This window comes from Pan troglodytes, chromosome 19, assembly GCF_028858775.2.
Source record: "Pan troglodytes isolate AG18354 chromosome 19, NHGRI_mPanTro3-v2.0_pri, whole genome shotgun sequence".
NCBI lineage: Eukaryota > Metazoa > Chordata > Mammalia > Primates > Hominidae > Pan > Pan troglodytes.
The window spans coordinates 85,295,989-85,319,301 of NC_072417.2; the positions used below are offsets into that span (position 1 = coordinate 85,295,989).

At 47.3% G+C, this 23,313-nt stretch overlaps 2 long non-coding RNA genes across 2 annotated transcripts; both read left to right on the forward strand.

Moving 5' to 3' along the window:
• The first annotated feature begins 3,728 nt into the window (after positions 1-3,728).
• LOC107969316 (uncharacterized) lies at positions 3,729-5,491 on the forward strand. The gene is made up of 3 exons (XR_001711079.4): positions 3,729-3,819; positions 4,575-4,634; positions 4,939-5,491. It is a non-coding gene; the product is annotated as an uncharacterized LOC107969316 (long non-coding RNA).
• A 1,273-nt stretch (positions 5,492-6,764) lies between these two features.
• On the forward strand, positions 6,765-19,207 carry LOC134808982 (uncharacterized). Its single transcript, XR_010153374.1, has 3 exons — positions 6,765-8,217; positions 17,736-18,232; positions 18,931-19,207. It is a non-coding gene; the product is annotated as an uncharacterized LOC134808982 (long non-coding RNA).
• The last annotated feature ends 4,106 nt before the right edge of the window (positions 19,208-23,313 follow it).

The window sequence follows — 23,313 nt, forward strand, 5'->3', positions numbered from 1 at the left end:
AAAAGAAAAAGAAAGGGAGGGGGACCTGTTAATCCCAAGTGCATTTCCGCCAAATATTCTCCTTTTCAAGTGTTTTCTTCCTGGTAAACAAAGTTCTGTGGCTGGCTTTGGAGATTTTAGGACGCGGTTGCTTAGTAATATTGGGGAAAACACGAAGTCCCCACCTCAGCCCCATTTTGTGCCTCCTCTCCCTCGGTCACTGCACTGAGGGGTGGTGACATATTCCCACATTGCAAGGGACAGCCCATTTGTGAAGAAGAGCTGAGCTCTCTTTTCTTTTCTTCTTTTCATGTCTCACAGCTTCCCAAAGCCCAGCAAAGAACAGAGATTTCTGCTCCCAAGTTTGGTGAATCTAGACCAGCGCTGTCCAGCAGAACTCGCTGTGATGATGGAACTGTCCTATATCTGTGCTGTCCAATATGGTGGTCACCAGCCACACGGGGCCACTGGGCACTTGAAATATGGTTTGCACAAATGAGCAACTGAGTGTTAAATGTTATTTCATGTTGATTAATGGAAATTGAAATAGCCACAGAGAGCTTGTGGCTTGGAGAGCCACAGCTCCTGTCAAAACCTCTGTGGGCTGAGGGCAACAAAGGGCACAGTAGTACCATCTGGGTGGCTCGGTGACATTTATGAGGGACAGAGGATGGGATGGTATAAGGAGCACAAACAAAGGTCCTGATTTCACTACAGCCCTATCTTCTCTTTTCTGTGCCCTTGGGCATCACTTAAATTGATCCTCAGTCCCCTCTTCTGTAATGTTAGAGACAATCACAAGAGTGCGCTTCACAGTTGTTTTGAGGCAAGGGCAATGGATGCCGAGTCCCCTAGTGACCCCTTCCACCAGAGAATAACAAATACAGGCAGACCTGGTGCTCTGCCTTCCTGCCTACTCTCCAGTCTCATCTCCTGCTCTTCCTTGGCTGGCGTTTTTTGCTCCCAGAATTCCATGCACTTTCAACTTTCATATCTTTGCCTATGTCATGCCTTCTGCCTGGATTCCCTGCCCTTCTGGTTGCCTTGCCTTGGCCAAGAAAATTCCTGATCAATCTCAAGGGACCTAAAGAATAGGGAATCTTCTGAGCTCTGAGCTAGAAAGCCTGTTTCCCCTCTCCTGTCATCCCATCTTCCTCCTCCTGTCATCCCATCTTCCCCCCTCCTATCATCCCATCTTCCCCCCTCCTGTCATCCCATCTTCCCCTCTCCTGTCATCCCATCTTCCCCTCTCCTGTCATCCCATCTTCCCCCCTCCTGTCATCCCATCTTCCCCTCTCCTGTCATCCCATCTTCCCCTCTGCAGTCATCCTATCTTCCCCCCTCCTGTCATCCCATCTTCCCCTCTCCTGTCATCCCATCTTCCCCCCTCCTATCATCCCATCTTCCCCTCTCCTGTCATCCCATCTTCCTCCTCCTGTCATCCCATCTTCCCCTCTGCAGTCATCCTATCTTCCCCCTCCTGTCATCCCATCTTCCCCTCTCCTGTCATCCTATCTTCCCCCCTCCTATCATCCCATCTTCCCCTCTCCTGTCATCTCATCTTCCCCTCTCCTGTCATCTCATCTTCCCCCTCTCCTGTCGTCCCATCTTCCTCCTCCTGTCGTCCCATCTTCCCCTCTGCAGTCATCCCATCTTCCCCCCTCCTATCATCCCATCTTCCCCCTCTCCTATCATCCCATCTTCCCCCTCTCCTGTCATCCCATCTTCTCCTCTCTTGTTATCCCGTGTTCCCCTCTCGTCATCTCTCTTTTTTTCTCTCTTTCTCTCCCCTTCTCTTTCCAATATGGCTGCCACTAGCTGCACATGGCAACTGAGCATTTGAAGTGTCGCTGGTACAACCGAGCACTGAATTTTTAATTTGAGTTTACTTCATTGAAGTTGAAATAGCCACATATGGCAAGCTCTTGCTTGCTCACTTCCTCGCTCTCTTGCACGCACACACACCCCACGTGCTGTAGCTGGGCTACACACTCCTCTCCAACCCCATCCCTCTGAACATGTGTGCCCCTGAACTTACCTACAATCTAGTATTGAAGCAACTTCTTAATAAATCTACCATCCCATGAGAAAGCGAGCAATTAGAAAAGACACAGCCTGTGTTCCACTGTTTTGTTTTGTTTTTCATCTATGTCCCGGCATTCAGTACAGCATCCAGTACATAGTAACTTCTCAATGAATATTTCCCATCCATGAAACAGAAATTGTTCATCAGTCTACAACCTATATCATGGGTCAGCAAACTACGGCCCACAGGCCAAATCCAGCCCACTGCCCACTTTTGCATGGCCCTCTAACTAAAAAGCGTTCTTTTATTTTAAAATGATTATATAAGTACCTCCCTAATAGCCTTAACTTTGCCTCTTGGCCTACAAAGCCTAGGATTTTTTTGCTTCCTGGCCCTTTAAGAAAAAGTTTGCCAATCTCTGGTCTGGATCCCAAGAACAGCTGCTAATAGGGCTTGGTGTAGCCTGTGGTTAGAGAAAGGGATAAACGAGGTCTGGGGAGGGGTGTGGAGAGAAGGGCCCACACCTGGGACAGTCCTAGCAAAGCTGAGCCCACAGGTACCTGGCTAAGTCTGCAAGAGCTGGTCCTCAGGGACACTGCCAGCCAGGGCAGCACAGACAGGCACACCTCGTGCTTCCTCCTCCCTCTCGAGCCATGGCAAATGGAAGATGGGATTTTCTGGATTGTGTTTTGTGGTTTGACTGCGTAAAGTAGCAGTTTCCATTCAAAACAAAGCCCCTAAGCATATTTTTAACAGCAATGGCAAGGTCTTCCAAAGAGACATGCATAGGGGCTTGGAAGCAATCTGGCAGGCAGGAAGCAGTCTGTCCTTCCCTTTCCTGCTAAAACATGAACCGAGGTTTCTAAGAACCAAAGCAAAGATTGCTCCAGGCCCTGACAACACCACATCAAGGTGAGCAACAAGATCCTGAAAGGTTACCCCATCTCTGTCCTGTGCTCCTCAATACCCTCTATACCTGGCCCGTGTCTTCCTAATCTCCACCCCAGAAACAAATCGTCAATCATCTCTCCAAACATCACAAGCATCTGGGAATGTCTCCTGCCCCACTCACTTCCCTGCTGGGTTCACCCTTCCAAACAGAGAGGGGCTGAGCACACCCAATGTGCTAAATATTTCCCTGCTGCAGAATCTATTTTGCTGCAGCGGCTGCTGCTTGGCAGCAAAGAGACAGGAAGCTATTTAGATATATTATCTTCCTTTTCAGGAAGTTGAGAGGAACTTTTCTATTGCAGTTCACACAAACATTCCGTCTAATGGTCATTTAGTCATGCCGGCTCATTAGGTCACCAGTGAGGAATGCCCAGGCTGATTAAACATCATTCCAGCTTCTCTACTCGCTGCCCCGGGTCCCGGGGAGAAAACAGAGCTTCCATGGCCTGGTGGTGACCAAGACAAGGAGCCCATCCTGAAAGCCACAGGGGCTCACTGCCAACCTCACAGCCCCTCCCCAGCTCCCACACGGAGCACTTCTTACTTCTAAGGGGGCGCTGATGGCTTTATAAAGAAATGTGTATGGGACTGAGTAGGAAGGTGGGCCCCATGAATACCTCTGGTCAGATAATGCTGTCCTTTAAGGGAGATCAAAGCGGGCCCTTGGCAGAAGGCCCTGAGAATGCTGTTACCAAAAAATGCAAGACAGACCCATGATGAGGTCACAGAGATGAATTGATAGCTAGAACACAAGCTTGTGCAGAATGTAACAACTAACTATGAGTGAGTGGTGGTTATGCACTAGACATATTCCAAGTATTTTATGTGTATTCACTCATTCAAGGCTTGAACAACTCAACGAGGTAGGAATCATGAGGAAATTGGCCCAGAAAGTCAAATACAGTATTTCTGCTTAAGGTTGCACACACAGTGGATCTAGCCTGTGCTCTGCATTAGGACTTTCTGCAGTGATAGACATGTCCCATGTCTATGCTTTCCAGTGGGGTCACCACTGCCACATGTGGCTATTAAGTCCTTGAAAAGTCACTGGTATAACTGAGGAAGTGAATTTTAAATTTTATTTAACTATATTTAAATTTACGTGGTGCATGTGGCTAGTTGTTACCATATTAGACCCCCTGGATCTAGGTGTTCTGGCTCCAGAATCCACACCCTTAAACCTTGGACTGTCCTGCCTTTCAAATCAACTAAGAGAATCAACTACTTACTGGGAGAATAATTAAACTCTAAAGGTGGAGTTTAGGTAGAGTTTCATCAATATCTTAACGGACAAGAACAGATGAGAAATTAGACTAGGAAAGAGAGAGAAAAGCTAGCTTAAATTAAATGGTAGGCATTCAGGGCAGGTGTTTGGGAGGGTATATCTATAAAAGGAAGAAGGTAAAATACCAACATGGCTTGTCAAGAGAAGAAGTGGTTTCCTCTTGTCTAATCAATACATTATATTGAGCTCCTACTACGTGACCTTATTAAGTCTTGCCCTCTAGAGTCATGTGGCCTGGGTGGGAAGCCAGGTATGATCCCCTAAACAATGCCAGGCTGCATGGGCCAGGGCGGATGGCAGGACTAAAGTCTGTTTATTCTGTTGGTATTCCAGTTAGCCGTTCATCTGTAAAGACAGGAGTGATCAAGGAAGGCTTCATGGAAGAGAAGGCATGTAAGCTGGAATTTGAAAGAAATGGCTTGAATTAGAAAAGTGGGACAGTGGAAAAGATGACTGCAATGACATACTTGGAAGGAAACATGAACTGTTCTTGGTGACTCTTAGAGACTGACATACGGAGAGTAATCAAAAATGACTTTACATGTTTTGGCTTGGATAAAAATAGTAGTTCTTGGGGCAAACACAGGAACTTTAGGGGGTGGTAGGAGATAGTTTCAGAAATTATGACTTTGGTTTTGGGCGTGTGGATTCTGAGGTGACAGATTGTGGAAATCTTGGATTAATATCCACTTTTCAGTTTAGATGGGAGGAGGATGGATTAGAAGGCTGCCCGAGATCACCTCCATTCCTGGCACTCAGAGGAGCTGCGTTTCCTCTAAAGCAGAGAAATGAGGCCAAGGCAGAATGAAGAGGAGCCACAGGACTCCAGAGAGGTTCACGTCACCACCCCACAGGGGACAAACGCATACCTTGTTTTCTGAGTTGACAGACATCCGGTTACTTCATCTTGGAAGTTACATTCATCTGCCCTTTGGAACATCCTGCCCAATGACCGATTTTTCAAAATAGCTTCTTTTCCCTGATTATATTTGTAATACCTACTCACTGCAAAACATTTGAGAAAGCTCAAAAACAGAAATAAGGAAATGCAATCACATAGACACACACACACAGACCCACACACAGAGACATATATGTATATATAGAGACATGCACGTACACACAGACCCGCACATGTATGTGTATGTTTGTGTATAGTGTATACAGTTTTCATCCATTTTAGCTGGTATTTAAAAATGCACTTTTAGCTGACAAAATCTGTAAGAATAAACAAGAAGATAACAATAGCCAACATTTATTGAGTTGTTAGTATGTTGTAGACATAGGGAAAAAATATACACCAATCTCTGCACACACATTTTAAAACAATCTGTTCCTAAAATGCATCTATTGACTCTCTCCTTATTACCCAACATTCTTCAACACTCAGGTAGGTGCGGGTAGCTGTTTAACATCTCTTTTTGCCATGTGCTTATTTTCCTTCTAACTAGAAAGCTGTAGTTTCAGAATCACCTGTAACAGCCTCAGAGGCAGCCTATGAGAGGCCAAGAAGAGACAGAGTTGGGGGTTGACACATCATTAGGGATCCAAAAAAGCAGAATCCCTGCCAGGAGTCCCCGCCAATATTCTAAACCTCAAACCTTGAATTGCTGAATCTAAAGAATGCCCTGGACAAGAAAATCAACATTAAACACACCTGGAGAAATACAATAAATAGACACATATGAACAGTGCAAGCAGAGAGATTGAGTGCCTCTGGAAAGAGACAAGAGTGGGGAAGGCGTGCAAGGAGGTAGGACAGGACCCGGGGGAATTTGTGAGCTGCTGTCTTTAACCTGTCCCAGGGAAATAAGGATTGAAATATTCCCTAGTGAATATGATTGGCATATGCAGTTCATCCACAGATCATGGAAACACACCCAGATACAGACGTACACCACATACAACCTCGATGGGCAATGCTTCCCTCCCACCTTGGTCTCCTGGGGATACCAACTAAGAGACTGGTGCTTCATTCTTGGAGACAGCCACAGTCTTTGTTTCTGGAGGTGGGTGGATCCTCATCTGGTTCATTTTTTCAAGAAACTGCCTGCTCCCTGAGAAAGCTTGCTGGGGAGAGAGTTGTCTCACTGGATACGTCTGCGGAGGGGAAGAGAAGGAATGGCCTTTCCTCCAAAGATAACACAGCAGCCCCTGACCTCCTGCGAGTCTCCCTCCAAAACCTTCCTAATGAGCTGTCTGTGGGAGGGGGTGGATATTTTCCACACTATCTTGGCCTCTCCTTGGGTTTTTTTTTGAATCTTCACTTTTCCATGCCATAAACACCGTTTGCCATGACCTCTCCCTCACTGCCATCTCGGACAGCTTCTCATGCGTGAAACATATTTTTGTTCATTATTTTGTTGTCCACGACCTTCCTTCCCAACCGTCCAGCCCGGGTCTCCCTCCCTGCACCCTTCACCCCCACGTCACACATATAATGAATTGCTATTCCTTCAGACAACGGGGTGGAAAACTGTGGTCTCCAAGGCAACGGGGTATCCTGGGGTGGGGTGCTGGGGAGGGGGGCCTTGCCCGGCCAGGAAAGGACTGGAAGTAAAGGGGGGTGGGGAGGCACAAGCCGAGATGATATCATTCCTGAAGCCTGCAAGCAGCCAATCCGCTGGTGAGGATATGATGTCATCTCCCCCGCCCCCGCCCCCTCTTAGCCTAGGTAGCCCCACTGAGAATTCTAGACAAGTATTGAACTGAAGTTGTATTACTGTGAGAGAAAGGGGGCGGGGGATGGCGATGGGAGAGAGAAAGAGATCTACGGACCCTCTGGATGGCCCGAGCAGACACTACAGTCTTCACCAGAGGCAGCCCCATAAAAATGTCATCGTCTCGGGCTCTCCCCGCATTACAACACAATGATTTCTTTGGGGAGGAGAAAAAAAAAACTAAGATTTATTTTGCAACCACACCTCCGCCTCCCTTGGAAGAGAAATACTGACCAACAACAAGTTGTGAATGAAATGTCTGCAGATCGGCCCTCCTCGCCCAGCCTGAGAACTTTCCAGACGGAAAGGCGCACACGTGCACACAGCACCAGCTGAGCCGATTTGTGCTGCTCTCAGCAGCCACCGGGGATGGAGGAACCGCTCAAGGATCTCCAGAGTGCGAGCCTGGTTCGGGGCAAAGTTGCCCAACCTAGTGGTGTGAGCCACGTAAGGAGCTGGGGAGAGGGGAGTCTGTCCCCAAGACAATGACAGCATCTAGGGCTCAGTGCCAGGCTCCCGGGAGAAGCAAACAAGCCATGGCTTTAGGGAGGGGTGCAGGCTCATTAGAGAGCCCACTGAAGTGTTACCACCATGCAGAGAGGAGGGGTGAGAGGGCACGGCTCTCCTCTGCCAGTTTTTTTCTCTTGGGACGGGGAAGCAGCGCTGCTTGGAAAATAGCAAACTCAAACCTTCCCCCCAAATGCCAGAAATGTTCCCGGGAGTCCAGGCCACAAGGACAGTGTGTGCAATGGCTTGGACCAGGCCAGAGCTGTTCTCCCTCCCCTTAAACTATGCATAAAAAGAAGGTTCCCCCACATGCTCCTCCTGGGATCTTTCTGGGGTTATCCCACATGAACCTGCTTAGGTTGCCTTTGAGGAAACAGAGAAGTGAAGATCCCCCAACCACTCCCCATTTTGGAAAAGTGGACATCAAAGCCCAGAGAAGGGACAGGACCAGCCCAATGACCAACAGAGTCACCAGTGACTCTGGGGCTATGTCTAGGACTCTGTCTCCAGTCTACTGTTCATTCCCAAGGACAAGCCCACAACACAGTAGCAGCACCTGCAGATGGAAAGCCTTCGATCTCAATGTCACCTGTTTGCCACTTTCTGCATAAATAATGTCATTGTTGGAATGAGTTTATGATGGTCTCCATCCCCATCTCTATGAGCTGTGAGCAAGACATCTGCTGCATAGCTCGTGTGTGTTCAGGCCTCCCTGGACCAGCAGCTCCGACTCACACATGCACAGAACGGTAAGGCACAGCCTCACTCCCAAAGGGCCCGAGATCCAGGAAGGGGGACAAAACAGGGGTCATGAAAACATGTGTGAATTGCATACACGAGTAGGATGGATGAGGGCTGGGTTTGCTCAAAAAAAAGAGGTGCAACTCTGACTTTTAATCAATAGTTACTGGCGTCCTACTCTCTGCCAGGTGCTGAAACACAAACGTGACTAGGTCTGAGTCCTACCCTCGTGGCATTTATATCAAGAGAAGGAGACTGAGGCTGTAAACTTAAGTCTTCCCTATGGAAGCCCCAGGAAGGCAGGGGCTTGGTTGTATGGAGGCTGTATGAACCCAGCACCTAGCATAGAGCCTGCTATACAGTAAACACATGATATGTTGAATGACCAAACAGAAGCAGTGCCTGGAAGGATGTTTCTAACTCTAGAGGACGTTAGCGAAGAGGTGATACTCGAACGGGGCTTTGGAAGATTAATGATCGCTTGCCAGGTGAAAGGAGGGGGAACATTCTAAGTAGAGGGAACAACATTTGTAAAGGTATGACGTATAAGTGCAGGACAGGATAGGTTAGATAAGAGAATGAATAACCCCTGTATTAGTCCGTTCTCACACTGCTATAAATAACTGCCCGAGACAGGGTAATTTATAAAGAAATTGACTCACAGTTCCACATGGCTGGGGCGACCTCAGGAAACTTACAATCATGGTGGAAGGGAAAGCAGTCATGTCTTACATGGCAGCAGGTAAGAGAGCATGTGTAGAAAGTGAAAGGGGAAGAGCCTCTTATAAAACCATCAGATCTTGTGAGAACTCACTCACTATCCTGAGAACAGCATGGGGGAAACCGCCCCCATGATCCAATCACCTCCCACCAGGTCTCTCCCTCAACACCTGGGGATTACAATTCGAGATGAGATTTGGGTGGGGACACAAAGCCTAACCATATCAACCTCCAAATCTCCACGGCTTAAGATAACAAAGGTCTGTTTCTTGTTTTTGCTACATGTCCGTTGCAAGTCAGCTAGCGACTCTGCTCCATGCTGTGGCCACTCTCTGACCCAGGCTGATGGAGCAGCCACAACTGGAATATTATTGCTGGTCACCAGCGAAGATGAAAAGGAGGGCTCAGCCCTTAAGTGACACACCCTGCTGCTTATAACTCATTGGCCATAACTGGTTACATGACCCCACCCAACCCCAACAAGGGCCAGGAAGTACAGTCCTAACTAATTCACCATAATCAGAAAGCTAGAAATATTCAGCAGCAGCATTAATGACTATCACACAAAGACATGTAAAATTGGTCTTGTGTCTTTGGGGAATATACACTGTGAGCTGCAGCAGTCCAGGAAGGCTTCATGGAGGAGATGGGCTCAAAACAGGCTCTGAAGAATAGACAAGAGCCAGGAAGGCAGAAAGAAGAGGGAAAGGCATTGCAGACAGCAGAAACAAGCCAAAGCCAGACACTGGGAATGAAGCTGGTACCAGGCAGCTGGCAGGGATGAGGAGGTGGACTAGAGCGGCAGGATTTGGTTATTTTACCAACTGGATGCTGATCCTTTCACGGTGTCAAGAAAAATTGATCCGGCACACCAGAATGCTAGGTGGCGCTCCTGCAATGCATGCTTTCTGTTTTGGGCCATGTTTTAAACTTTGTATTTGGGAAAATTTCAAATTTATAAAAAGTTACAGAAATAGTAAAAGAAATGCCTGTATACCCTTCACCTAGGGTTTTCTATTATTAACATTTTATTTTATTGAGACAGGGTCTTGCTCTGTCACCCACGCTGGAGTGCAGTGGTACAATCACAAATCCCTGAAACCTCTGCTCCCCCCAGCTCAAGCAATCCTCCCACCTCAGCCTCCCAAGTGGCTAGAACTACAGGCATGTGCCACCATGCCCAGCTTTGTGTGTGTGTGTGTGTGTGTGTGTGTGTGTGTGTGTGTGTGTGTGTGTAGAGACAGGGTTTTGCCATGTTGTCCAGGCTGATCTCGAACTCCTGGACTCAAGCAATCCACCCACCTCAGCTTCCCAGAGTTCTGGGATTCACAATATTCTCCTATATAACCACAGTGCAGTCACCACCTTCCCAAATTTGCATTGATAAACTACTTTAATCCCCATCTATGTTCCAGTTTTGTCAATTAATGCAATACTTTCCTTTCTTCCATGGTTTCCCTCCAGCTTAGAATCCAATCTAGAGACTGGCGTTGCATAAAGCTGCCTTGATTCTTTGGCCACCTCCAATCTGAAACATTGCACAGCTTTCTCACCCTTTTATAACAATCACGTTTTTAAAGAATACAGTCCCAGCTTACACCTCTTTTCGTTTAATAGACTGTTCCGCCTAGGGCTTTTGTCTGATGTTTCCTGGTGAACAAATAGACTTTGTACATTCCGGGCAGCTGTGCTACTAGGTGATGCTATGTCCTCATGGTGTCCCTTCTGGAGGCACGAGATGTCATCTGCCCTCTTGGGTGATTGTATTTTTGATCCCCTGCTTATGATATTGCCCAGTTTTCCCACAAATAATAGTTGCTTTTGTGGGTTTTTCTCTTCCCTTGCAAATTAATAAGCAGTCAGAAAGGACACACTTTAAGATGATACAAATATCCTGTTCCTAGGCCGGGTGCGGTGGCTCACGCCTGTAATCCCAGCACTTTGGGAAGCTGAGGCAGGCAGATCACTTGAAGTCAGCCTGTCCAATGTGGTGAAACCCCATGTCTACTAAAAATACAAAAATTAGCTGAGCATGGTGGTGTAACCCCAGCTACTCAGGAGGATGAGGCACAAGAATCGCTTGAACCTTGGAGGCAGAGGTTGCAGTGAGCCGAGATCATGCTACTGCACTCCAGCCTGGGTGATAGAGTGAGACTCTGTGTCAAAAAAAAAAAAAGAAAGAAAGAAAAGAAAAGAAAAGAAAAAATAAAAGAAACAAAGAAACTCAAAGAATCAACTCTATGGAAAGTGCTGGTTCCCTTTCAGAACAGATTCTTGGAGCCAAAAGAAAAGGATGTAGAGGCACAAGGCCTCTGCCTTGTGAAGATATGATTTCCTTCCACCAGTGCAGCTCTGCATGCCACATTCTTAGCAGTTGTTCACAGCCTGGACACAAGGGTCCCTGTGACCATCTTCATTTTTGGTGCCAGCACTGTCCAATTCTTTGTTGGGTTACTCCATCCCCCTATGCTGATCTTCTAATAAATAATACTTGGGCGAGGTTTCTCCACTCGCATTGTACACATGGCGACACTGAGTTTCCCCCAATTCAGAAGCCTTGCCTTAAGGTCTCTCCAGGGACAGGAAATTATCAGCTTCCACATGGGTCAGGCAGTGCTAGTTAGAGGGGACACCAGAGTCACTGGCCCCTCATAACAGGACTGTAAAGAACAGTGGTTTCCACCTAAGCAAAATGGGGAGGCCAGAGGGCTGCAGAGAGTGCAGGGCGGTTTCTGATGCAGGCACCACATAACCCTTATTCTTGGATGCTTTCCATCCAGCATCCTTGCATTTTTGTTTTGCTTAAGAGATGGGGCTTTGGAATCAGGCATCTGGGACAATTTCCTTTAACCTCCACGAGCCTGTTTCCTCAGTAAATGGGGGTGATGATACCTACATCTCAGGGCTGTGTTATGGTTAAATTAGACAATGTATTTTTCTTTTTTTTTCTAAGCTCACCTGTCCTTATAATTCTTTAATGCAAATGAGTGCTAATCACTAGAGCTAAAGTTACAACATACAATTAATAAACATGGGCCACAAGGATATAATAATGTGTTTCCATAGCTTTTGAACTGTTTTTCAGGTAGAGTTTGATCCTGTATCATAACCTGAGGATTCATTGAACTTAGACAATGTATTTTCCACTTGTGCTTAGCCCAGTGACCAGAAGAAGCCTCGATATTTTGAAAGCACAGCTGTATTTCTAGAAAAGGCCTTCAAAGAGGTAATTAAGGTAAAATGAGGTGATATGGGTGAGCCCATTTCCAATACGACTGATGTCCTTATAAAAGGAGGAGATTAGATCAATGTTTGAGATGATGGCTATGCTGATCACTCAGATCTGATCACTATACAGTCTGTGGATCAAAACATCGCTATGTACCCCATGAATATGCACAGTTACTATTTGTTGATTTTTTAAAATTAAATTAAATTGACTTTTAAAAAAAGAAAAAAAGAGACCAGCTGGAACGTAAAAAAAAACAACAACAACAACAAACAAACAAACAAACAAAAAACAGAAAACAAAGAGAAAAAAGAAAAAGAAGAAGAAGAGATTAGGACACATACATGTGCAAGCACAGAGAAAAAGACCAGCTGAGAACGCAGCAAGAGGGAGAAGGCAGCCAGTTTTTAAGCCACAGCGAGGCCTCGGGAGGAAAGAAAAAAACCTGCAGACACCCCGACCTTCGGTGTCCAGCGTCCAGAACTGGCCCACGGTGAAGCGTTGCTGGAACTCACTCCTCAGGGGATGGGATTGGGATGGGTCATCTAGCCCACGCCTCCAACCTCTTTGACCAAGTTCCTGAGCCTTTGGCTTGAAAGAGGGGGGTGGAAAACAGAAAAGACACCACTATTCATTTTGCCCAGCTCGAGCGTTCACTTAAAACAGCCCAGATCAGCCGGGTGTGGTGGCTTACACCTATAATCCCAGCACTTTGGGAGGCCAAGGCGGGTGGATCACGAGGTCGGGAGTTCGAGACCCGCCTGGCCATCATGGTGAAACCCCGTTTCAACTAAAAATACCAAAAAAAAAAAAAAAAAAAAAAATTAGCTGGGCATGGTGGCGGGCACCTGTAATTCCAGCTACTTCAGGAGGCTGAGGCAGGAGAATCGCTTGAACCCGGGAGGCGGAGGTTCCAGTGAGCCGAGATTGCACCATTGCCTGGGCAACAAGAGTGAAACTCTGTAAAACAAACAAACAAACAAACAAACAAAACAAAAAACACCGCAGTCCAGATCCACTAGCACCACATACATCCCTCCCCAGAGCCCATGCCATAGCCCTTGACATCAGAGCTGGGGATCAGAGCAGCACTGAATAAAATCCCTCACTGTTGGTCCATGGGTTCTGACAAGCTAGTTCTCTATTGCCCATTCACCCACTGGGGGGGCAAGGCTGCTGGGCCAGATGTGGAGAAGATGCTGAAACCCTGAGTCAACAGTCAGCTCACCTGAGACACTGGCTGCTTAGGCAAAGGAAGACCCGACCTTGGCTCCTATGGGGCTGCCAGCCAGCATCAGTTCAGGCTGCATAGAAACCCCTTACCTGACTGACCAGGCAGGCCAGGAAGAATCCCCTTTCCCTTGCATTCTCACAAGGCGCCCCCGCCACCAACCCCATGTCTTCATGTCACTTGACCCTGGCTGCTGCCTTCCCAGCAGTCAGGAGGCTCTGGAAGATGGAGGAGTGGAAGGAGGCATGGGAAGGTGGAGGGCTGGAGGGACAGCAGGACCTGGAGAGGACCCTTCTAACAGTTCAACTTGGCCCTGTTCCACGGGGCAGGCTGCCTGCACTTGGGGCTCCATCTGTGGCCTGTTCCCATGCAACCTTGGCCTTCTCCCCGCAGGCAAATCAGGGCATGTCCAGAAACAATTACAATCAGCCGCACTACCCTGAGAGCTGCCCCAGAGCCCAGCCAGGGCAGAAAACACACTGTTCTTCCATTTTATGAATGAGCAAAGCCGTATGCTTTCTATAAATGTCTGCGTAAATCATCGGTGTGCATTCCCCTCTTGGCACAAGAAAAACCCAATCCAGACTGCACAGGCAGCTTCTTCTCCAGAAGGGAGGCCCAGGTGCCGTTCTCTCCATTTCTTCTGGGCTCTAGGGAGCTGCCTCCTGGGCTGGTCTCTGGTTCTGCAGAGAAAGCTCTTGCTCAGACAATGATTCGGCCCCAAAGGGGCAACAGCTCACCTTTCCAGGGGCCTCCTGGGCTGAGCTCCAGGTGAGGCCCAGCCAGACATGCTGGGGTTCAGGGGATATTTTGTAAGCCATCCTCCTGGGAGCTCCAACTCTCCCCGGTCCACAGCCCTACCCTGCCCATCACAGCCTGCACGGCCATTGGAAAGGTCTCTGTGCCACTGGCATTTTATGTAAAAGCTCCATGTCCACTTAACTAATAAGTAATCATTAATTTACCCCTGGCCCATGTAACCAACTGTTAAACTGACACTAATGAAGTGAGTCGTGGGCACCATGACCAACATTAAAGCCAAGTCTGAACTGTTCACTTAAATGACTCAGGCTGATTTATACATCGTGCCTTGCATTTAACCAGAATGGTGGGTATTTTATATCAAAATGCACAGACATTCCCTCCATCCTGGTTTTATTCTTTCTGACTACCTCCCAGCCCCAACTGGATCAGACCAGACCAAACCAGATGGTCCCGGCCTTAATTATCTGGATCATAGTGTTACCTTCTTGGTGAAAATGCATTCCCAAAAACTGGGAAATGGATGGAAAATCTGGCGTTCAAAATAATGTATTAAGGAGCACATTTGACTTTGACTTTGGAGTTGGCTGAAATGAGCATGCTATGAAATTTGGCTAATTCAAATGGGTTGAGTCCTCATTTTATGAATGAGCAATGCTGGGGAGGAAGGGGAGCAAGCTGGGGAGGAAGACAACTCCGTGTTGGGAGGACCCATCTCTGCAGGTGCGGCTTACCGGCCTCACTCCAAGGCTGGTTTCTAGGAGGCAGGAGAAAGTCACAACCCAGGAGATTCGAGTTAGGGAAACTCTGCTGAGGACACCCACTCCTGCCTCTGCCCTTACCTTCTTCCCAAGCATGCTGGGGTTGGGGGTGTCCCTTTTAATTTAGAGGTTAGTGACACATCCATCTCATAGGACATTATACTTGTGCCAGCTAGCCTGCCTTCCTCGTGGACCCACCCCCAGCTTCAGGGACACCAGAGGCAGCCACTTGCCTCCATCATCTACCCAGGAATCACGCACAGGATTGGGAGTGGGCAGCACCTAGGAGGAGCGAAGCTGCAAGGAGCCCTGAGCGGGGCCAGGTGGGCCAGGCCAGGAGACCGGGTGGCCGTAAGAACCCCAGGGCTCCTCTGGGACAGCATGGCATGGGTGTTTGGGGTTGGGCAGATGTTGGGGCATTTCCCTTCTAAAGACCTTGGAAACTGGTGCTTCCACAGCCAACATTGAGAGTTTGGGGTGGAAGAATTCCGGGTCTGCGGATAGCACCTGCTCCCTGTAACCCCTTGCAGAAAGCCAGAGGGGCCAATAGAGAGGGGCAGGTAAGGAGCCACCTGGACAATGGCTGCATCGAGGCCGCCTGGGATAAAAGTTAGATCTCACCCTGCAATCCTGGTAGACACACCAGGACACCCATCTCGCCATGTGGCACCGTGGACTGGCTTGGAGCAGGTTAACTTCACTGCTTGATTTTTTATGTTTTTTCAGTTCACTGTTTGGCTTTGATTCCTAGATCCCTTATAGCTGTGTGACCTTGGCCAGGTTACCTAACCTCTCTGAGCTTCACTTTCCACATCCATGCAATGGTCATGAGAACAACCACACCATTCACGAGAAAGGAGACAGGAGGTTCTAGTCTCCCCGCTTTCCCACTCATCAGCCTCACTTCCTCCTATTTACTCTCAGGAGAGTTGGTGGCAGGTCTGAGAGCTGTCGGTTGCAAGCCCAGCGATCTCAGCAGAGCCAGCTCTCAGCAAGTCCATTTCCACCTGAACTGCCAAGGTGTGCAGTCCGAGGCCAGGCCTGCGGGCTGTCACGTTTAGCATTTGGTTCTGTTTCCCTCTACTCCTTGCCTCGCCTGCCCCTAAGGACGCTCTCAGCCACCCTGCTGCCTCTGTCAGGCCCTAACTCGTTCGGCCGGCTTGCCTTGGTACCGGGGCTTATCCAAACATCTTCATCGCTTTTCATAAATTCAATCCCTCCTTATCAGCCGCACCATCAGGAGGAAGGGCAGGAGGGGCTTGTGACTGAAGTGTGGGGAAGAGAAGCTTTAATTAGCCTCCTTGCTTCGCGGGGTCACCCGCAGTTCAACCGCCCTGCCTCCGCATGCTCCCAATCACGTAGTGGGAAGCCAGCCCTGCCGCGATCTCGCCACGCTGCACACAACCTGCATGGCTGGCCTCTGCTCCCTGTGTCCAGGGCTGGGTTCCTGCCCCTGGCTGTGTGCTGGGCAGGAGTCCTGCAAATTGGAAAGGAAAATCAGCCAGCACCATCCCTTAGAACATCAGTTTTGTGACAGCCGCTTTGCCCCCATCTCCCAACTCACAGTACAATACTGCTGCAGCAAAACCCCAACCTTGGTTCCATGAGCAAACTCACTTTGCAGAGAGTGCCAAGCCCCTGTCAGAATGCGAAGTGCTTTTGCCAGTCCTCAAAAATGGCCTCCGTGATAACGAGGTAAAAAGAGCACTGGGCTTCAAGTCGAGCTTACCAACATTCTGAATTCTGCTGCCTTTTAGCTGTGCAGCGTTGGAAAAGTTTCCTCATCCTCAAAAATAACAGAGCATGGATGAGAGTACCTATCCTTCCTACCTCCCAATGCTGTGAGCCCTAAGCGGGAACATATGCAAATATACTTCCCAGTGTGCCAAATTCTAAATAAAAGACACATATTCCTAGCCGTCCAGCCCACTAGGCGTGTGGCAACATCTTGCCCAAAATATCAGGCTCAGAGACTGATTCTTTCCACACTTGTTTATTCACTTAACTCGGCCACTGCCCTGAAGCCCAATTTCTTCCATGAAGACCTTAACCTGAATCCCCAGCACCTTGCTGCTAGGATTTAAAAGCTGGGGCTAATTTTTCCTGGTATAAGGACATTGTCCCCAACTCCACCCCCATCTATCACTGGTTGCTTACTCTTCCTGAGCATTCAACCACTTGGTGGGGGTTGTACGGGAAGCCAAACACAGCCCTTCCCAGATCCCTGCCTTGTACTTTACATCAGCTTCAAATTCCCTAGATAATCAAATAGCCAAATTCATTTGACAACAACATTTCTTTGCAAGCATGCTTCTCAGTGCCAAGCCTCATACCAGCACCTAGGAGAAGTCCTGGGCTGTTTCTGGGCTGCCCAGAGGGGCAATAAACAGTGAGACCCTAGGGTTTACTCTCCGACTAGGACTGTCTTGGGCAAATGACTATGGATTTCTTAGATCTTTGGGGAGAAGGCAGAGGCAATTTCACAGATAGAATCTGAAGAGTGGATGCTCAAAGGTGCTGAATGAATGAATTCTTTAGTCCTCATGTTCTCTGGGAGAAACGGAAACTCTCATCCTTCGATTTGGTTCATAAACGGATCCATCGGAGAGGAGCCCCTCACCCAGTGCTCAGCCTAGTGCTGACCCATTAACATGCAATGAGTGTTAGACCAGAGGAGACAGATCGAAGAGAAAGAGACACAGGCTTAGATTCCCCAAGAGGTCCCAGCCCACGCACTCATGATTATGATTATAGCTGGCATGTATGCGTTATCCAGGCCTTCCGAGCACATTCTCATGCATTTTCTCTTTTGATCTGAGGCAGATAACGCAGATGGGAGCATGCGCCTGGAAGGCCACCCTGCCGCACAGCACACTGACTGAGCAAGAACAAAGACCGTAAATGAAGAAGGATGTTTGCACTCTGCTCCTCGCTTGCCTGAAAACAGGAAACTTTGGAGACCTGTTCTGGCAAGGTTTCCACCTCTTCCTCACCCCAACGGTGAATAGCCTAAGAGGTCTTATTTTTATTACTTTTTTTAAGAGGACAAATCTTTTCCAAAGCACTTTTCTTTTTCTTTTTGTTTTGCTGCTGTGATAGGGAACTGTGTGTGTTCTGATGGTTCAATGGGGAAATGAGGATCGATCATGAGTGATTTTCCCGAAATGCAACCTGTGCAGGTCTTGCCTTCCTCAAGCACCTGTGAGGAGAAGTCGTCACTAGCGGGGAATTCCAGCAGGTGACCCAATCGAGACAGCTGGGCAGGCTCCTGGAGCTGATGGCTTGGGAAGGAGGGAGTCAGAAGTGGCAGGCCCACGGAGGTATGCCTGTCCGCGGATGACTGGGATCACAAAACAATGACACTGACTTGTCGTGGGGATGGTATGAACAGACACCAGGAAGGATTGGAGAAGATCTCTGTTGCTGACAGAGGACAGGGACCAGTCAGCTAGGAAACCCAGAGGCCAGATATGTCTGAGCATAGGAGCAGGAGCTGTGAGGTATCTCTGGAAGCAGCAGGCAGGACCTGGGCTGGAATGGCTTTGTGAGATTCTATTCTGCAGCCTCAGCAGCCTCTGAGTCTTACAGCCCCAATTCTTAAAGTTGAAACATGGGCAAGGTACTAAATCTCTGTATCAGTCAGGGTCCTCCAGAGAATCAGAACTAATAGTAGATGATAGATGATAGATAGATGATAGATAGATAGATAGATAGATAGATAGATACATACATACATACATACATACATACATACATAGATACATAGATAGATACATAGATAGAGAGATAGATGATAGATAGACAGATAATCTATTTTAATGAATTAGCTCAAGCAATTGTAGGCACTGGGAGGTCTGAAATCTGTAGGGCAGGCCAATAGGGTGGCAATTGTGGATGTTGCAATCTTGAGGTCCAAATCTATAGGCAAGCTGGCAGGCGGGAAACCCAGCCAGGAGTTGATGGTATACTCTTGAGGAGAATTTCTTCTTCCCTAGAAAACCTCAGATTTTGCTTTTAGGGCCTTCAACTCATTGGATGAAGCCCACCCTTATTCCCAAGGATAATCTCCTTTACTCAAGGTCAACTGATTGTTGATGTTAATGACATCCACAAAATGTCTTCACAGCAATGGGATTGCCTCACAGTAATGGGATTGCCTCACAGTAATGGGATTGCTGGGTCAAATGGTAATTATCCTTATGATTTTCTTAATACCATTGTCTTTTCTCTACCTTACTTTATTGTAGTAATACAGTATATAGTACATATAACATACAAAATATGTGTTAAAATAATGTCTATGTCACTGGTAAGTCTTCCAGTCAATACAAGTCTATTAGTTAGGTTTCAGGGGAGTCAAAAGTTATACACAGGTTTTCAACTACCTGGTGGCTCAACACCCCTAACTCCTACATTGTTCAAGAGTCAACTATATGCAGAAGTTGAACCAGAGGCTATCCACTTGTAGCAAATGGTTAAATCACTTATCACATATCCATGCTATGGAATATCATACTGCAGTTACAAAAGAATAAGGTATCCATATACACTGATGGGGAAACGGCAGAACTATGCATATACTACGTCTTAGTCTGTTCAGCCCACTACAACAAAATATCATAGCCTGAGTGGCTTATATATGACAGAAATTTACTTCTCTCAGTTCTGGAAGTTGGAGATTCAAGGTCGGAGCACCAGCATGGTTGGGTTCTGGTGAGGGTCCTTTTCTGGGTTGCAGACTGCTGACCCCTTGTGATGTGCTCACATGGCAAAAGGGGGAAATAGCTTCCTGAGGCTTCTTTTATAAGGGCACTAATCCCATATACAAGGGTGTCATCCTCATGACCTAATCACCTCCCAAAGGCCCTACCCCCAATACATCACCTTGGGGTTAGAATTTCAACATATGAATTATGGGAGGACACATCCAGACTATAGCATACTATAAGCCAAATCTATAAGCTCTATCTTCATTTGTGTGTTTGTGTGCACTGTGTGTATGTGTGTCCAGAAAGAAGACCAGAATAAAGTATACAAGGCTGTTCTAGTGGTTACCCAGAGGAGGAAAGTGAGATGGGTGGTGGGGCAAGAGAGATGGAATTAGTCAACCTATATATACCGATCCCATTGTTTCTAACCAGAATGTAGTCACATGTCATCTATATGATTTTAGATAACAGTAACAACAACAGTAACAATAGCAATAAACAAAGAAAGTGAGTAAACTTAGGCTAGTTCCTGTCATTATTTCAGAATTGTCCCATCTTCTCTAGTCCCCAAATTCTCCTGGGTGGTGCCTGTCAAAAGTTTAGCTTACTATTAAGGAGTGTGTAAGCAAGATTGTTAGCAAATGCCATCATAATGCTAAAATTTTTCCATTGAACCTTCAGTTATGGTATCATTTAGGGTCTTGGCAGGAAATAAATGACACACTCAAGTTAGGTGATTCTGAGGTGAGTTAGTAAAGGGGTTATCGTACAAGGTGTGTCATGCAGGACAGTGCCACCCATAGGGCTCCAGTACTGCCCTCGAGGGAGCAGCTGCAAGTGACCACACAGGGGGATAGAATGGGGAGGGGACGGTTGGGCGCAGTGGCTCACGCCTGTAATCCCAGCACTTTGGGAGGCCAAGGCGGGAGATAACCTGAAGTCAGGAGTTTGAGACCAGCCTGGCCAACATGGTGAAACCCCATCTCTACTAAAAATAAAAAATTAGCCAGACGTGGTGGCAGGCACCTATAGTCCCAGCTACTCGGGAGGCTGAGACAGAAGAATTGCTTGAACCCAGGAGGTGGAAGTGGCAGTGAGCCGAGACTGCCCCATTGCACTCCAGCCTGGGGGACAGAGTGAGACTGTTTCAAAAAAAAAAGAAGAAGAATGGGGAGGGGACAGTGTGATGGTTAATACTGAGTGTCAACTTGATCAGACTGAAGAATGCAAAGTACTGTTCCTGGGTGTGTCTGTGAGGGTGTTACCAAAGGAGATTAACATTTGAGTCAGTGGACTAGGAAAGGCAGACCCACACTCAATCTGGGTGGGCACCATGTAATTAGCTGCCAGTGCGGCCAGAATAAAAGCAGGCAGAGGAGCGTGGAAGGACTAGACTAGCTTAGTCTTCTAGCCTTCATCTTTCTCCCGTGCTGGATGCTTCCTGCCCTCAAACATCGAACTCCAAGTTCTTCAGCTTTTGGACTCTTGGACCTTCGACCACAGACTGAAGGCTGCATGCACTGTCGGCTTCCCTACCTTTGAGGTTTTGGGACTCGGACTGGCTTCCTTGCTCCTCAGCTTACAGACGGCCTATTGTGGGACCTTACCTTGTGATCCTCCGAGTCAATACTCCTTAATAAATTCCCGTTCATATCTACATCTCTCCTATTAGTTCTGTCCCTCTAGAGAACCTTAATACAATGAACACCGCAGCCTCACTCTCCTCACTCTCTCCCATCCCCCACCAAATTTCGCCATTTTCCAAAACCAACCAGAAGCCCTAGGGGGCAGGGAGAGTGTTGATGCAGTTCATACAGGTTAGCCTCCTGGAGCACAGAGCAGGGTGGGGCAGAGTGGAGAGGGGCAAGCAGGGAAATCCACACTCACAGCAGCCATTCTAATGAGAAAAACCATGCACAATCACAGCTAGATTTTTGGCTGAAACATTACGCTCCCATTTGGCTATGCGTATGTATTTTGTCTGCGCTCCACTTCCATCTCAAACTGGTTTTGTGCTCTTGGGCACCCTCCCACTCCAGTCCTGGGCCCCTAATTTTTTGATCCATAAGATGAGGGTACTGGGTGAATCCAATTATTTCCAAGATTCTTTCCAGCTCTAATGGCCATAACTCTTGAGTCTAGCCCTCTACCTGAGCCTTGAGCCTTTCTATGGTTGGAAACTGCTGGTGCCAGGTCATGAGTCTGCAGGGGTCTTTGTGCAGATCCTGCCTCTTCTACTTGGCACAAAGAAGGCAAAACAGGTCTGCAAAAGTGGGCCAGTTCTTAACACTGTCTCTGCCTGGGCTCCCCACTGGAAGAACCCAAGGAAAATAAGTAAAATCTACCCTGTTGAACTGACAGGCGGTATTGCTGATTCATCATCACCAGACAAGAGGCAGGTAAGTGGGGAAATGTAGTAACAGAGCTTTTTTTTGTTTTCTTTTTTTTTAAACCTATTTCAGTGCCCTGTTTTCTCCTCTATGCCCTGCTCAGCTACAACTCTGTGAATGAGGATAAAGATAGTTCAATTTCCAGAAGTGTTGCCAACAGCCCCCATTCCTCAACCAAATACTCACATCTGAGAAATGTAATGTGCAATTCACATGCTATTTGCATGCCCTTATCCTAAACAGGAGAATGACCCATTGTCGTTGGACTCTGCCTTTCCAAGTCGTAAGCTCTGAGGTCTCCTTTCTCTCAAATCTGGCCATGCCCTTGAAATCCCGGCATGTCTCTGTCTTCAGAGCATAGGGGCTTTTTGTTGTGACCTTGAACCAACAGTGCACAAAATCTGAGAATTTTGAAGAATACAGAACACAGCTTTATGCCAAGAAGAAGCTATAGTTCTGCTCATAAATTCTTCCTCCAAGGCTTAAAGGTCATTCCCTACCATTTTTCTTGCAGACTTTTGGTTTCAATATAAGGTGGGCCTGCTCAAAGGCAAGAATTTTCCTGGGCATTTTTTTCTAAAGCATTGCAGCTGTACTTAGGTGAGGAGCCATAACAATGAGATGTGGAATAGAGCCAATCAGCTGAAGAAATTGATACTGAATAAGGAAATATTTCTTACCAGTGAGAGACTCTCAACAATGAAATCAGTGCCCTAGCAATGCACAGCATTGCAAGAGATTGAGTCACACCATGTTAGGGTCCGTGCCAATATGAAACACCCAATTACCCATCCTTTCAGGTATGAGAGTTAAGAAAGACATGCTAGGAGGGTCTCAGTGATTCTTCCTCTGCGTTTGGTTGATTTTAGTTTTCAGGGAGTGATTTGGTTGACCTGTGAATTCTCAGCTTTAAATAAATACTGGGGACCATAGAGATGAGAGCTGTTCTTCATCTGTGGACCTCCTAAGAGAAAGGAATAGAATTAACGTTAATTAAGAATGAATAGACAGGCCAAGCAGGATTCTAAGGGTTCTATAAACATTATTGCATTGAATCATCGCAAATATCATGCCCATTTAAAGATGTGGAAATGGAGGCAAAGGAAATGAAGTGTGTTTTTCAGGACCACTAACCTGTAGGGCTAATACTTAAACCTGGGTCACTCTGACTTTGGTGGCCTTGGAGGCCCGTCCACATCAACACACCACCTAGGTGAGGATTCAGATAAACTGACTTCAGTCTGGGTTTAATGACTCTTGAAGTCCCAAAATGGCGGTCGTTAGGTTTGTTTCTATTCTGTA